Source organism: Lepisma saccharinum, chromosome 8 (assembly GCF_977018435.1).
Source record: "Lepisma saccharinum chromosome 8, izLepSacc3.1, whole genome shotgun sequence".
NCBI lineage: Eukaryota > Metazoa > Arthropoda > Insecta > Zygentoma > Lepismatidae > Lepisma > Lepisma saccharinum.
The window spans coordinates 53065541-53080241 of NC_139236.1; the positions used below are offsets into that span (position 1 = coordinate 53065541).

Genomic DNA, 14701 nt, shown 5'->3' on the forward strand with positions numbered 1-14701 from the left:
TGTAAGTAGCAGCCAAATAATAATATTAAAAATGAATGAAGTATGTTGATACTGAAATCACATTACATGTAAGGTATTTGCCACTCAACATGCATTCTATTTTCAAGGGAGACTTGTCTCTCCCCTGTCCCTCTTCCGGAATACAATGGCAAACAATTGCCTCCCTGCCCGCTTAGGTTTGATTGACCTTGAAACACAGCTTTCAGATTCTTTTTCTCTTCTTCCATGCTATTTAATTTTGTAGGTAATTTCTGGCAACCTTATAGGAGGGCGAGTTACGTTCAAGGCTCTTGCACATAAAAAGTGGCAAATTGTACCGCGGGCTGGCCACCCCTATAGTCTATATCTTTATTTCTTACCCCCTCTCTTCGTTCCTCGATTTCTTTACCTACCACCTTTCTTTCTCTCTCTCTCTCTCTCTCTCCTTCTTTTTCACCTATTTCTCTGTCTATTAGTTTATTTCTCTCTCTCTCTCTCTCTCTCTCTCTTGTTCTTTCTATTTCTTTTATTATTTCATTATTCTACGGCGTGGGTGTATTTGTAACTCTACTGCATATTATTCACACTTTCACCTACCGAGATGGGCAAAGACTACGAGGGTCACTATTTATATTTTTAGCCTAACAATGAAAAAACAGGAATTTGGCATTGAAAACTGCTTTATTGTTTTTCGAAGTATTCTCCTTTATGGTCAATACACTTTTGCATTCGTTCGAACCATTTGTCAAAGCAGTTTTTCCAATCTTCTTGAGACACCTACATAATATGGTTTTTGAACGCATCAACGGCGTCTTCCGCCGACGAAAATAGTTTTCCACGCAATTTATTCTTGACATTCGGGAACAAGAAGAAGTCATTGGGTGCCAAATCAGGACTGTACGGCGGATGACCCATCAATTCGATTTTTTGACTGTTCATAAAGTCGGTTGTTAGACGAGATGTGTGACAGCTGGCATTGTCTTGATGAAGAATGATCCGACGGCGTTTGTTTGTTTTCCGTATTTGACCGAAGACCTCTGGCAAACAAATTGTTGTGTACCATTCAGAGTTGACCGTTCTACGTTCCTCTAAAGGCACAGTTGCCACATGACCAGTTTTCCCGAAAAAACAGGCGGCCATTTGTTTCGATGTGCTTCGAGCGCGAACAACTTTTGTTGGATTGGGTTCATCTTGAAACACCCATACAGTCGACTGCTGTTTACGTTCCGGCTCATATGCATATATCCATGATTCGTCACCTGTTACAATCTTATATACGTCTTTTGAAGCACCACGATTGTATTTATTGAGCATTTGTTTGCACCAATTGACGCGAGCGTCTTTTTGAGTTTTTGTCAAATTCTGTGGGATCCAACGAGAACATACTTTTCTCACAGCTAAATGATCATGTAATATTTTATATATGCTGGTGGAACTAATGCCTATGGTTGCCTCAATCTCACAGTATGTCACATGACGATCTTGCAGTATTAGGTTTTGCACAGCATCAATGTTCTCTTGAACAACAACTGATTTTGGACGACCTTCGCGAATCTCGTCAGTGAGCGAATGGCGGCCACGATTAAATTCGTTATACCAGCGTTTCACAGTGGCAAAGGATGGGGCTTCATCGCCAAATGTGGAAGTAAGTTGATCGATGCACTCTTGTCTTGATAATCCACGTCGAAAATCGTAAAAAATCATCGCACGAAAATGTTCACGAGTTAATTCCATTTTATTGTTGTCGCGCAATCTCCAAGGCAACATAAACAACACAAATCAAGCTATTGACAAAACATTTGAAGTACGATATGGTCAATAATGCCAGACGATTCCGTGCAAACGTCAAATCGCGCCTAACTTCAACCAGTGTTGCCAAGGCTCAAAATATAAATAGTAGCCCTCGTATAGTTCTATATATAGAACTTTCACTGTTGTTTAAGTGTTGTTCAGAGCTCAGAAATAATATATATATATATATATATATATATATATATATATATATATATATATATATATATTCTTTTTTTTAGTTCATCACGATCATGAGAATGATTGAGAAAGTGATGAAACGGTTGCGAGAACATCCACAAGGAAACATGCTGACATAGCCAGAAGTCATATCTCACACCTTCGCGGTGGTTTTTCAAACATGTGAATCAACATACATTCCTCTAGCAGATATAGTGCACTAGATATCGATATACAAATGACCAGATTCGTGTCTTAGTACCTCACAGTGGTACGTTGACGGATCGACTATGTTTTAATAAGCTGGGCTCCCGATATAACGAATCTTACCTTTCTAGCTGTTGCTGTTCCCGAGATATCGAGAGTCGAGAGGACACGTGTTCTCAGTAGGGGTGGCCACATTCCAGGAAGCGACCCTCGCGAGAGCAGACCTCAACCTCATCCTCCGGGAGACGAGTTTGGTTCGAGTTTTTGTTTGTTTAAGTCCATTTTATGCACAAGAAGACTAATCGGGACTGGACCTACAGTTTAAAGTTGGATCCGAACAACTATGTGCCCCACCGGGTATCGAACCCGGAACCACTACGCCATCCGGGAGGCCCAATGGTGGGGGAGGTTGAGTCAAAATTATCACCTTTGTTCCTCACTTCAGCGTATAAATCGCGTTTCTACAACTTTTTTATGTTATTTTTATGCCTTCAACGATGAGCATGAAGTGATGAGGGAACGCACAAATGTACCCATATTCCAGCCGGAGCTCGAACTCTGAACCTTCAGTGAGGAGATGGTGAGTTGTCTGCTCAGCACCCCCAGCCACCCAGGCGGCGGGGTATTTTTTTCTCTTCGTCAATTTCCTTTCTTCCTAACCGTCGCGATTGAAAAAAAGCGACGTAAAACGCACCCTGTCAGGTAACGGGTTAATGTAACTGTGACGAAATTCTATTGACGTTTTACAATGAAGAAATGATAGCTCCCTTTTTTTCGGTAAATACCAGAAACTTAAAAATATCATTGAGCTGGAAGCTTCCCCACATCCCCTTGTGCACACAGCGCATGACGCCAAACGAACGTGGGTTCTCTCTTGCATCAGCCACGAGTTCAATAACCTCTCTCTGTGACTATAACCTCCTTCCCCTAACCCTTCGTTCACTTAATCTAGCCTCTCAAAAATTTTGCTCTTGTTAGAGAACGACACGGTCGATTCTTTCAATTTAAGGGAGAGGGGGTGGGGGGTGCCAGGTCACTTGTTTTTAATTTCGGGACATGCCAAACCCACGCGAACAGACTTGTCTTCCTCTTCCTGTTTCATTTACTTCCCTATTTACTAACAACGCTTTTTCTTTTATTTTGTTCGTTCTACTAATTTTTTGCTCGTTCATTGCATATCTTTTACACAGCATTTCTGTTCCAGACATTGGGGGGGGGGGAGTTCATTAATATGTAAATTGGCATGTAGCTGATACTATTTTCAATAGCTGTGTTGTGCCACCTGCAGTGGCGTGCCAAGGATTTTCGGAAAGGGGGGTAACATACAGTTTTTTTTAGTAGTCCGCCCTCATTTTGCCATATTTTCCTACCTTTGACGTTCTTTTTAAAGTAATATTAGGTCAAAGGTTATGACCCCCATCAACCCTCTTTGGGCACGCCACTGGCCACCTCCCTCACACTGTTTACACATATTCTTCCCCCACCCCAAATCTTAGGTTCATTTCCCTTCAGGAAATTATTTTCCATAAATTGACAGCACAAAGCTACAATCTCGCAAGCGAAGGTTCCAGGTTCGAACATGTGAATTTCCCTTCGTTACTTTAATTTAAGCGCCATTCATCGTCATCGACGCGACGTAATTTTAAAATACTAATACGAACTGTTTCAAGGTGTACCTGGTTTCCGTATTGTACCCTCGGACCTGAAATAAATATATGGATAATCCCTCCCACTGATTTCTGCAAATTGACGAAAACTCAAGACATGAGAGAAAAATCTTTGCACCAAGATCAGTGTCTTTGCGGTAGAAACCAAATCCTATTTATTCACCGCGGTGGGGAGGGGGTGATTTTTATTTCCGGCACCGCGTAGAGGATGAGTGTGATTGATACAGCGTCGGCGTCGTTTGTGGCGCTCGGCCGGCAACGACCCACACTCCTTTCATTTCCTGCTATGCGCACTCCGCGAGCCACAAGGCAGGCCGAGGCAAAACAAACCGCTCACTCGAACTTTGGCGCCGAGCATGTTATGTCACGAGAGGGCGGATTGATACACAGTGACGTCACGACTCGCCAGACAACTCACGCTCATCGACACCTTCCTCCGTCTCCTAGATATTTGACAAGGTGCACCCGAGACAAGGACGAAGGATTTTTATCGCTTCTCCAGGTGCTTGTGTGAAGAATCTGGCGTTATGTGCGCGCACTACTTTCTCTCCGAGTCGATGCTTCCGCGCATAGCCTAAGGTCATTGACTCATCTAAGCATAGGACTGCACATGGCTTATCGGTACGAAGGAAGGGTGTTGCACTCGCGCTCTTGTTCCGAGCGTTTAAATGTAACTCTTTCGGGCGAGAAAAAAATTGCTTTGCATGTGAACCTCGTCTTGACAGAGACAAGTGATCTAGTGACAGTGTACAACATTTAGTGATTTTTTTTTTAATCATAGAAAATAATAACTACATGTGAGTTTACCAACAATCAAGAGGATTGTTTGAATTCCCCATTTTCTCAATTGTTCCGTGGCACTGTTTTGATTCTCAACCAGCCATCGATGAAAAATGGAAGTATTACTACTAGCCAGGAGCGAAAGTGTCGGGAGTTGGATGACAGCAGTGAAATGTAAGTACTGTTGTGCAAAAGACCATGACCTTTGTGTTCCAAGGTCGATCGTGACCTGCATGTACCTATTTTTCACTCCCATGTATCCACAGTACATGTTATTGTTTACAGTTATCCCTGTCACCGGATATGACGACATGCTGCTTGAATGTACAAGGGCAGTTTTTTTCGTGTTTGTACACAACGTAAAACAATTGGAATCTATGTATTTTCGGTTATAAACGATTTCCCCCCTTTTATATCCGCGCACCATTCATTGTAGCTAGGATCATTGACCTTGGAAATAGAAAAGGCATATATGTGCAAGGGCTAAACCATGTTTGAGCCAATGCAGAGCGGGGAGTGGCTATTGGATTCCCTTGACCTATCCAGTGTTTACTAATTGGGACATTGACCTGTGCAGTATAGAGCTTAAATTCATATTCCCGTGTATTCGATTGATGCGAACAGTTTAAATTTATCACATTGAACTTACGCTATACATGACAGCAAGGCATTTGAGCCAACTAGAGCATATTTCTAGACACTCGTACGGGGTCAATGAATTTAGTATTGATGCAACTTTTATACATCATGAGATTCTTTGGCTCAACTTTCACGCTTTGTAATTATGATTAAAATATGTTTCATCTTCATTATGATCAATCATAGATTACACGAAAAGAATCCAATAATATAGATTGAATTGAATTGTGCAAATACGCTGTACAAAGAAGTGAACTGTTGCAGTCGTAATATGGGTTATGCATATTATATCGCTTTTATAAAAACTTATTGAGTCGATAGTTGAATTTTACTAGCAAGCTTGTAGTAATGGCTACACTTACTGCATCCAACAGTAGGCTGGCTTACTTTCCCTCTCCAATTAGAATACTCATTGGTTATTAAAAATCGACCGTTTTCATTTGTTTAATTTGCACTGCTAATACAATAAGCTCTTGTGCTGCCTTATCTCGGACGAATGTGGGAAACAAGCTAATCGAATTCAAGACTTGTGAAGTTAAAAACAAGCATATAGGCGAGCGTTGTCGTTTTTTACTACCGTTGAAGATTGCGTTGAGTTTTATAGCCTTAGCGAACAAAAATGAAAGTACTGTATTCCAAAATTTCATAAAAAAGTGTGCGAGGATTTGTTGCCAACATGAAACATCACACCAACCGTACGTAGGAACTGAATATGGCAATGGCTGGTCTATAATTGGTAAGGAAATCATGGGTACTTAGACCTATTTCAGAACTGGCGTGTTATTATTACATTTTAAGACCCAGTTCTCTTTATATTTCTCTTGTGTGCGCAGTGTATCCCGTACCGTAGAAAATAAAAGCCTCTGAACTTGATGTTCTTTTTCTTCTCGCAATTGCAAGTTGAAGGAAAGGGAAGGAACACTGGAAAATGAGATAACTGGCTACTACTTGCTTGCGTTTCATTATTGAGGTCATTTTTCCCTTTCTAGCAACAACAAACTAGCAGAGGCTTCGGTCAGTGTTGCCATATCATAACAAAAACCTCTAGTGGTTGGTGGGCCTACTAGAGTATACCTCTGTCGCTTGTTTACTTTTCAATTTTGTTACAAATGATTTGTTGTAGATGTTATTTAAAAGCTGTTCTTCCTTGGGTTTTCATTGCGGTTCAATTGAAGACTTAGACCGGGAATTAGTTGAGAGTAACCAACTAAAATCATGCTGTTAGACCTTCGTCGCCTATCGGCTAGCGTAATGCGTTGACACACTAATAACTCTTTGAGTTCCAATCCCAAGAAAGGCATGTGCTTTTTCGTTTGCAACTGTCTTCTGCTACTCTTGTTCAACTTCGATCATCATGACATACATGTATTTGGATATTTTCCCTGTCACTCTGGGTAAATGCTGGGCTCAGTGGCGTTCCCAGAATTTTGTCAGGGGAAGGCGGGGTAGTGCTACAACCAAGAAGTACAATTTCCATTTTAAAGATGCAAAATGCACACTTTATCTCCAAATGTTTTCTTTGAGTGTTAAAAAATTGAAATCCCTGTCACAAAACTTCATCAACATATTATTATTACTGGTTATAGAGTAGATTTATAACTGTTATTTTCACTGAATCAGAAACACTTACTGAATGCATAAGCACCAGAGACAGAGCATAATGAATATTATTGATAGCAAGTTATTTAACATTACTACTTTGATCGGTACTCTGCTTTCCTGTAAAACTTCAAATTTCCCTCTTGAATATTTAATTATTCCAATATAAACAGGAAAAGTACCCACTTGAGTTGCTAAGTAGTAAGTAAATTGAATCACTTTTTTTTTTAGAGTGGGAATTTGGGTGAAAAGTACCAATGCACGTTGGCAACACTGGGTAGTCGTGCGAAGGAAAAGGTGGGGAAAGGGAAGGAGAGTGTTCTTAACATTGGAAAATAGGTTACAAGGACTCGGCCCGAGGCAGACGAACCCTCAGAAACTGGTTCTAATCTGGGTTAAGCGCTTGCTCACGTCCGAAGGTACCGTTAGGTATTCTTACCTTTCTCTATTACAGATGTCTCCCCCGTCGCGAGCAACGGGGCTTTTCCAGTTACGTTAGTTTTCTCATGCGAGACGCCTCGCGACGAAAGTAAGCGAAGATTGACGGGAAAGTTATTTTATCTCTTTATCATTTTACTTTCAGAGCTACGGATGGTAGGTAGTTGGTGTTTTGTTGCAAATGTTGAATCTCGCATTGCGCAAAACTAAGCGATCGAGAATTTGATTGTTAATGTATTTACATCACGGTTCGCGAATTTTTTTTCCAGTCAACTTGTGAATGCGGTTTTATTTCTTGCTCTCTGATTGGCTGTTGGAATGTTACTGTGCTGTGATTGTGAGAATATTTTATTTCCTATTTTTCCGCGCAAATTTGCTGCTTTCTAATCTAATCTAACCTAACGTACATCGCAAAGATAATATTCTCACAATCACAGCACCGTAACTTTCCAAGAGCCAATCAGAGAGCAAGAAATGAAACCTCATTCACAAGTTGACTGGAAAAAACTGGAAAAAAAATGCGCTCAAGGTACAACGTTGTGATAGGCAAATTGCCCACTGCTATTTTCATTCTTCGTGTTTCTAAGGGTAAGACTTCCTCTGCTTTTTTGACGATTCTTATCTTTACATTTTCAACCCTCGAAATTGTATGAAAGCAAGCAAGTGAACATGGTGATGGGACAATTTGCCGCTGACTGTACAGGGTGAATGGATTCAGTACTGGTTGACTTATTTTTACGCCATGTAAACTCGCATAAGCTTTTAACGCAAGGAAGAGAAACAAAACACAATAACGGTATGGATCCAAGTTTATATAGACTGTTTTGGCAATTGTAGCTGTTAATTGCGTTACTTGTTACCTGAAAAAAGGAAAAGTAAAAATATATTATTTACATCTCACGGATGCTTTAATAGTAATTGTTCTTATTTTTGAAAAAAGAAAAGTGGAAGAATTTTGCAAGATTTTTCAATACTTTCTCAACGCTGTCATTTCTTCACTATGTCTAATCATTATCGACAAAGACAGTAAGTAAATAAAATAAACATTGTTTGTCGAAGTTGTTTGTCCATCCTTACACGGGTATGCGACACAAAATATGTTGTCATTGCTTATAGATAAGACTGTTCAGTGTTATCTATCGGGACCACAGATCACAAATACCTTCACCTAAGGCAACGTCAACTTACTACAAAACATTCCCTGACATTCGCTACGAGACTCGGTGGCAAGCTGCCCGGCATCAGCGCTTGTCCTTCCCGCTGAACGGGTCAGCGACAGTCGCTAGAGTCGGCTGTCAAAATTACAGTTTTCATATTGTGTACTAACCTTGACTGCAGAAGGTGTTGAAAATGATGTCCCTCTGCTGCAACACATTCCTGGCATCTCCGAAGGAAATTGACATGTACACGTGCAAGTTCGTCTACTGTAATTCTCCAGATTTCTCGTTCAATACTCTATTTTAACTCACGGATGGTGTGCGGATTGTCTTTGTATACTTTATTTTTTAGATTTCCCCTTTTTTCTTTTCACTTTTATTCAGAACTGGCGCTTTTACTCTAAACTTTTTTTTTACAAGTTTTAATATAGTGGTCCTATGTGGAACGGGAACACCAGGCAATTTCGTTGCAAAACGTCGTCGTACTTCTCCACAATTCCTCTTTCCGAAGTAACACTCGACAAGATAAATCTTTTGTTGTAATAACTTTTGTGGTGCCATATTAAGCCACAATATTCAACACACGGACACGACACAACAACACAACTTCCGAGGGAGGATTATACTGGCGTCAGTCTGCAACGTCAACAGAAAGGGAAAGAGAGCGAAGGCAGGGAGAGCGAAAAAACAGACTGTAACGTGCGACTGTCGCGAACCCGTTCACCGGGAAAGACAAGCGCTAATGCCTGGCCGCTTGCCGCCGAGTCTCGTAGCGAATGTCAGGGAATGCTCTAGAAGTAACCAAGGGTAGGTTATATTTTCTGGGTAACCCCTCCTCCTCATTTGACCGCTTCTCGCGACACTGAACGAATATCAAGAAAGTCATATCTTTATTGGAAAGAAGGGTCCATCACGTTCATGGGCACATACCCTTTGTCCACGGATTAGAAAATATTAAGGTGAACTCTTTAGGAAACGTAATTTTCTGTAGTTAAAATGGCTTTTCTTGGCGAATCCACGTGCATTTTGTTGTAGACCTCTCCAAACGATATCAATAAGAAACTATAACTGATCCCACGATAGTGCTTCCAATATTCTACTTAGGATTTATTGTGATTGTTTTCCAAACCCCTTCCAGACTCACCCTTATTAAGTCACATAGTGAGGGTTTCGGAACAAAAAATCGATTTGAGAAGAAAGACTTGAACCTGCTTTCCGTGGATGTCCCTAATTATGAAATACCTTGTCAGTTGGTGGGGCGTTCAAGTGCCACACGGGGGAGTCTGTGTCAATTCCATGGGTGGATATCCTCAGGTAGAAGTTTTTCCCACTGTGCCCGTGGAGAAAGTGGCTCTGGGGCTCGCTCAGCGTTTAATCGATGGGTGACTAGGGGCGACCCTGGAGGGGAAGGTTTGAAGGTGAAGTAATCTGTACCGTGGTGCTGATCACATCATCCCTACCAGGCCCGTAGCTAGAATTGATATCCAGGTGGGCTTTGTAAACCAAGTCAATTTTTCAAAAGTCTAACAGTGTTTAATGAATGTAAATTATGTGGAGGGGGAAGGGGGTCATTAAGTTACATAAAGTTTAGAAATATCTACATTTTTCTATATCTTTTAAATTATCGCTCGAAGTGTTAATTGGCTGAAATTATCCCTTACTACACACTCCATACTACGTTTGATGATAGATATTTATATCACACAAGAAAAAATGAACAATATTCAATCATAGTGCCTAGCTTACATTCCATCTCCCCTGCCGAAACAATAAAACTCCCCTTCGTTCTCAAAACTTGGGAGCTGTTGACCTCTGACGCAGATGCGGAGGGAATTTGCATAATAACATCAAAGCCACAGGTTTCTGTATAAATGGTAGCAACAGCGGCAACGAAGGTACAGATAAAGAAGCTCCCCTGTGAAGGAACTTTCTGAAGTCTAGAGAAGAGAATCTCCTAAATACTTGCCGCTACTTACACTTCATCTTATAAAGATCCGTACTTAAGAAATCACCTTATTTTGTGTTAATAAGCCATTTGGCCCGAAACGGGAACACCCGCACAGGGATAATTCCATGGTTACGGGCGTATTTAAAGGAGCGTCCAAGGTGTCCAGGCCCTCTCTTACTCTTACCAGGTACTAAAATATACTTTTGAGCATTTGTGGTAGGGATACTTATTTACGCCGAACTTCCAAGAAGGCATTAGATTATGCACCCTACTACTTCTGGTCATATGCATATAAATATTAATTAGGAACTTCTCTTTTCATGAGCTGGACATAACATCCTTTTTTCTCTATTCAATAAATAACCATTTTTAATTTTTTCTATTTTTTTTAACATTAATTTCCATGACAGGACGGTTGTTTTTATACAAATTTTATCGATGGCAACTACACATAAGCTACTTAATTAATATACCATATTTTTACCTATTCATGTAATAATAATAATTTTATTTTTAATGAATGTAAGGATTTTGATAATTAGTATTATGAATAGACCTATTAATCATACTAACGTATGAACTATAAACATTTATATTGTTATTATTTGTTGTTATTGCACTTGGTTGAACCCCCTCCCCCGCCTTTCTGGCAGTGCCCCTCTGTTGCCGCGTTTACCTGCGAAGGAACTCGCGGTCAAACAGGCAAGGCAAGAATCCCTCCCTCCTCCCCGAAGCAGCCAGCACGAAAACAGGATTTTGTCAAAATAACCGTTCTGCGCTTTGATTGCACACCAGTTGCTACGCCGTCCCAACTGTAGTCTGTCTGTCATCTGCCGACTCCGGGAGTCCCGGGTTTGAATCCCGGCCTGAGCACGGGTGTCCCTTCAGCAATGTCATCATGTCCATAATCCATCCTCTTCGTCACGATTAGCAAAATCAGAAAAGCGACGCAAGAAATCAAAAACCTAGTCTGGCCGTCTTGCGTAAAAGTGTGTTGCTTCCTCGATGGCGTAGTGGTGACGTCATTGCCTTATAATCAAGGCTTGTTGGGTTCGATACCCAGTGGTGGTAGTGGTTCGTATCCCACTTAAACCGTAGGTCCAGTCCCGATTGAGTTTTAAAGTAACTTAAAACTCCAACAAAGCACGGTGTCGGATTGTGGTTATTTATGGACAGGCAGTTTAGAAGTAAATATATTTAACCGCTCATATGTTGTCTTCAATGCACTGTACTTCCAGCAAAAGTGTGCGGAACTGTGTTGAGGGAAAGTGTTGAGAACTGATACGTACGATATTTAAGCATAGACGTTGGAAAAAAGAACAGTGAAAGGCGATCTCTTTAATTGCCATGCTCAGGGTAACGACCCACACCCTGTCTAAATTGCATCTTTGTCTTGCAGGATATAGCATCGTTAAGCTTTCAGTATGTGTTTGTGGCATTAGGGTCACGGGCGGGTGAAAGTGGTACTGTCGAGCGGCGGATGTACCCGGGTGTGGGCTGTTCGAGTACCAGAGAAGTGAAGTGTGTGTGTGTGTGAGGGATCGCGGAAATTATGATGGTCATTTCATGTGCAGACAACTTTTCAGCGTACTGTATGCATTGTTTCAGACGCAAGAGGTATATTCGGAGGTCGATGTCTCACATTGCTGTTTAATATTTATACTAATACACTCCCCAAGATTTTCGAGCCTCTTTCCCAGTTTATACACGCTGCATGTTGTAAGCCGCGAGTCCAGTGGATTTATCACCAAATGTGTAGCAAAATGAAAGTTTGTAGTTTCATTTTACGCATAAATAAGGAATTCGAGGTTGCCTCGGTGACCAAACGACTCGCTACTGAATGTTTCGGGTCTTCGCCTAGACATGGTTGTTCCTTTGTGAGTGCCCTTTTATCATCCATCCTCATCGTCGCGATTACAAAAAATGACTGAAAAGAAATAATACTAACGCATTGGGGATTCACACCGAGTTGCTTGATTTGCCCATATTACCAAACATAAATATATACATTACACTGAACGTAGTTTGAAAGGACAATGCAGGCTGAAATTATTTTACACATTTTCAACATAATTGAACAACATTACATCAAATGCATCATCGTTAGCCTGCTTATGTCGTCATTATAAAGTGCATTCGAAAAGTCTGAGAGAGACTGAACGCACGGTATATTTGTATTTTTTAATATAAACCTATACTGAGCTATATCTAGGTTTTCATTTCGTTGTTTCTACTGAACAAGGCGTTAATATCGAAAAAATATCTGTTGCAATTGTGCCTAAGGTCAATCCGTAATTTTGGTTTCTGAAGTAGTAGGAATTTTTTAAAGTTTTTTTAGTCCACCATACAGGCTAATCAGAACTGGACCTATAGTTTAAAGTGAGATCCGAACAATTACATGTGCTTCCATATACATATAGCATTTGTGACAACCACATTTTGTTTTTTAATCAATTGGGTAAGTTACTCAAAATGTAAAATGTTACTGTTACTTTGCGTGTAACGTGTTATATTCATTACGTCATGCAAATAACGATATTTTACTGTTTACACAAGTACGAGGGGGTATCAAAAAGTTGTGGTCATCACCATGAAATAACTACCTGAGAAACTTGTGAGCCCAGCGTTTCTGAACCCTCCGTACGCCTTCATTGTAGAAGTTCGCAGATTGCATGGAAGACCATTGTTCGACCTCGTGAATGACGTCACCTCTAGCATCAAATCGCCGACCTCGCATTGGCTTTGTCATTTCTGGAAACAAGAAAAGTCACTTGGTGCGAGATCTGGAGAATAAGGTGGATGTGGCAATAATTCAAAGCCACAGTGATCTGCTTCCACAACAGCGGCTTGAAATGAGTGAGCGGGTGCATTATCAGCGAGGAGACGGACGCCTTTGGAGAGCATACCGCAGTTTCTTCAGAAGTAATATGCGCTGTTAATAGTCTGCCCTTTTGGAAGGTATAGTCTGTCAGGATGGCTCCCGGACAATCCCAGAATACCGACAACATGACCTTCCCTGAAGACTTTTGCACCTTGGCCTTTTTGGTCTCCGGATCATAGAGAGAGATCCAACATTCGTCCATAGTTACCAAACGACTAAAAAATCCTCTTCGTCGTGCTGCAACAGAGTTAGCATTTGCTTTGACTAATCGCATCGTGTGTGCCTGTTGAGTGGAGTTTTTTTTTGGGGGGGGGAGAGAGAGAGAGAGAGAGAGAGGTACTTCTACCACCACCTGCAAGAATAATACACGGCATATTAACACTGTATTTGCAATATGATGTACATAGACTTCAATGATTATAGTGGCAAAAATTCATTCACGTACATTTAATAATTTCACCTAATGATCACTACTTTTTGATACCCCTCGTATATCTCGCCTGGTCTCTCTTGGTGCAATTTTTCCTAATGTAACTTTACATGCACAAGTTTAAAACAACAAAGCATGTCCTGCAAATAGTTTCTACAGTTCTCAATGTATCAAGTAAGGAAGTCCCGATACAATTACAAATTACTAACGTGTAACTTGTTTTTTTTTTCGTTACGTTGCTTCCCAACTCGGTTATCTACTGCCATGTTCCGTCTAGACAGCGAAAGTTCTGTGCTTTAGAAACCATGCTCATGCAAGTTCAATGCTTATACGTGTACCGCGTATGTGCAAGGGCAAACAATGGAGCGTGCCGTTGTTGATTATTGCACAGGTACGGTCGTTTAGCAGCAAGAGATGTGGGGGGGGGACTATAACGTACGGCTGTGACGTCATCAATTCCTTGCTGATAACGCCAGTCAGCAGCCTGCAGTCAGTGAACTCCCCCTCCTCCTCTCCTGACAGACAAAGGTTTCTTCCCTATGATTTTTCGATCTGGCATTCCAACAGGTGGATGTGAATGTCCTCTGTCATAGACGATTATTTCCGGAAGCGCGCCCCGTACAGGTTTGAAAGGGGATTGTACGTGCAGTTATTACTAGAGCTAGGATCTCTAGACACTAGAAATGGTCCAAATAGGCAAGCAACAAGGTACCAAATTTTGTAAGATTCTGTATATAACCACTAAAAGTAAATAAACCAAATCAATCAATCAATCTATTTATTCCCTTCTTGTATGTATATACAGTAAGTCTTAAAGTCATACTGTTTTGCCTTCGTACAATGAAAAATCCAAATAAATCCCGCATATCTGCATACATATTGGTGACGCAGTGCAAATGCACACAAAGGGCTTGGGAAAGAGTGATTTTGCCAATGAACTGTAGTGATCACCATTTAACAAAACAATTACGCACGATTGAATCGCTTCTTCGAAATCGCGACACA

The 14701-nt window shown here is 40.9% G+C and overlaps 1 protein-coding gene across 3 annotated transcripts in view; it reads left to right on the plus strand.

Annotated features, from left to right (window-relative positions):
* Positions 1–4178: 4178 nt before the first annotated feature.
* Positions 4179–14701, plus strand: part of LOC145991003 (hormone receptor 4-like) — a 348060-nt gene continuing 337537 nt past the window's right edge. For all 3 annotated transcript variants that reach the window (XM_083126656.1, XM_083126659.1, XM_083126658.1), the window contains exon 1: positions 4179–4778. The gene's annotated coding sequence lies outside the window, so the exon portion shown is untranslated. The remainder of the gene's footprint in view (positions 4779–14701) is intronic.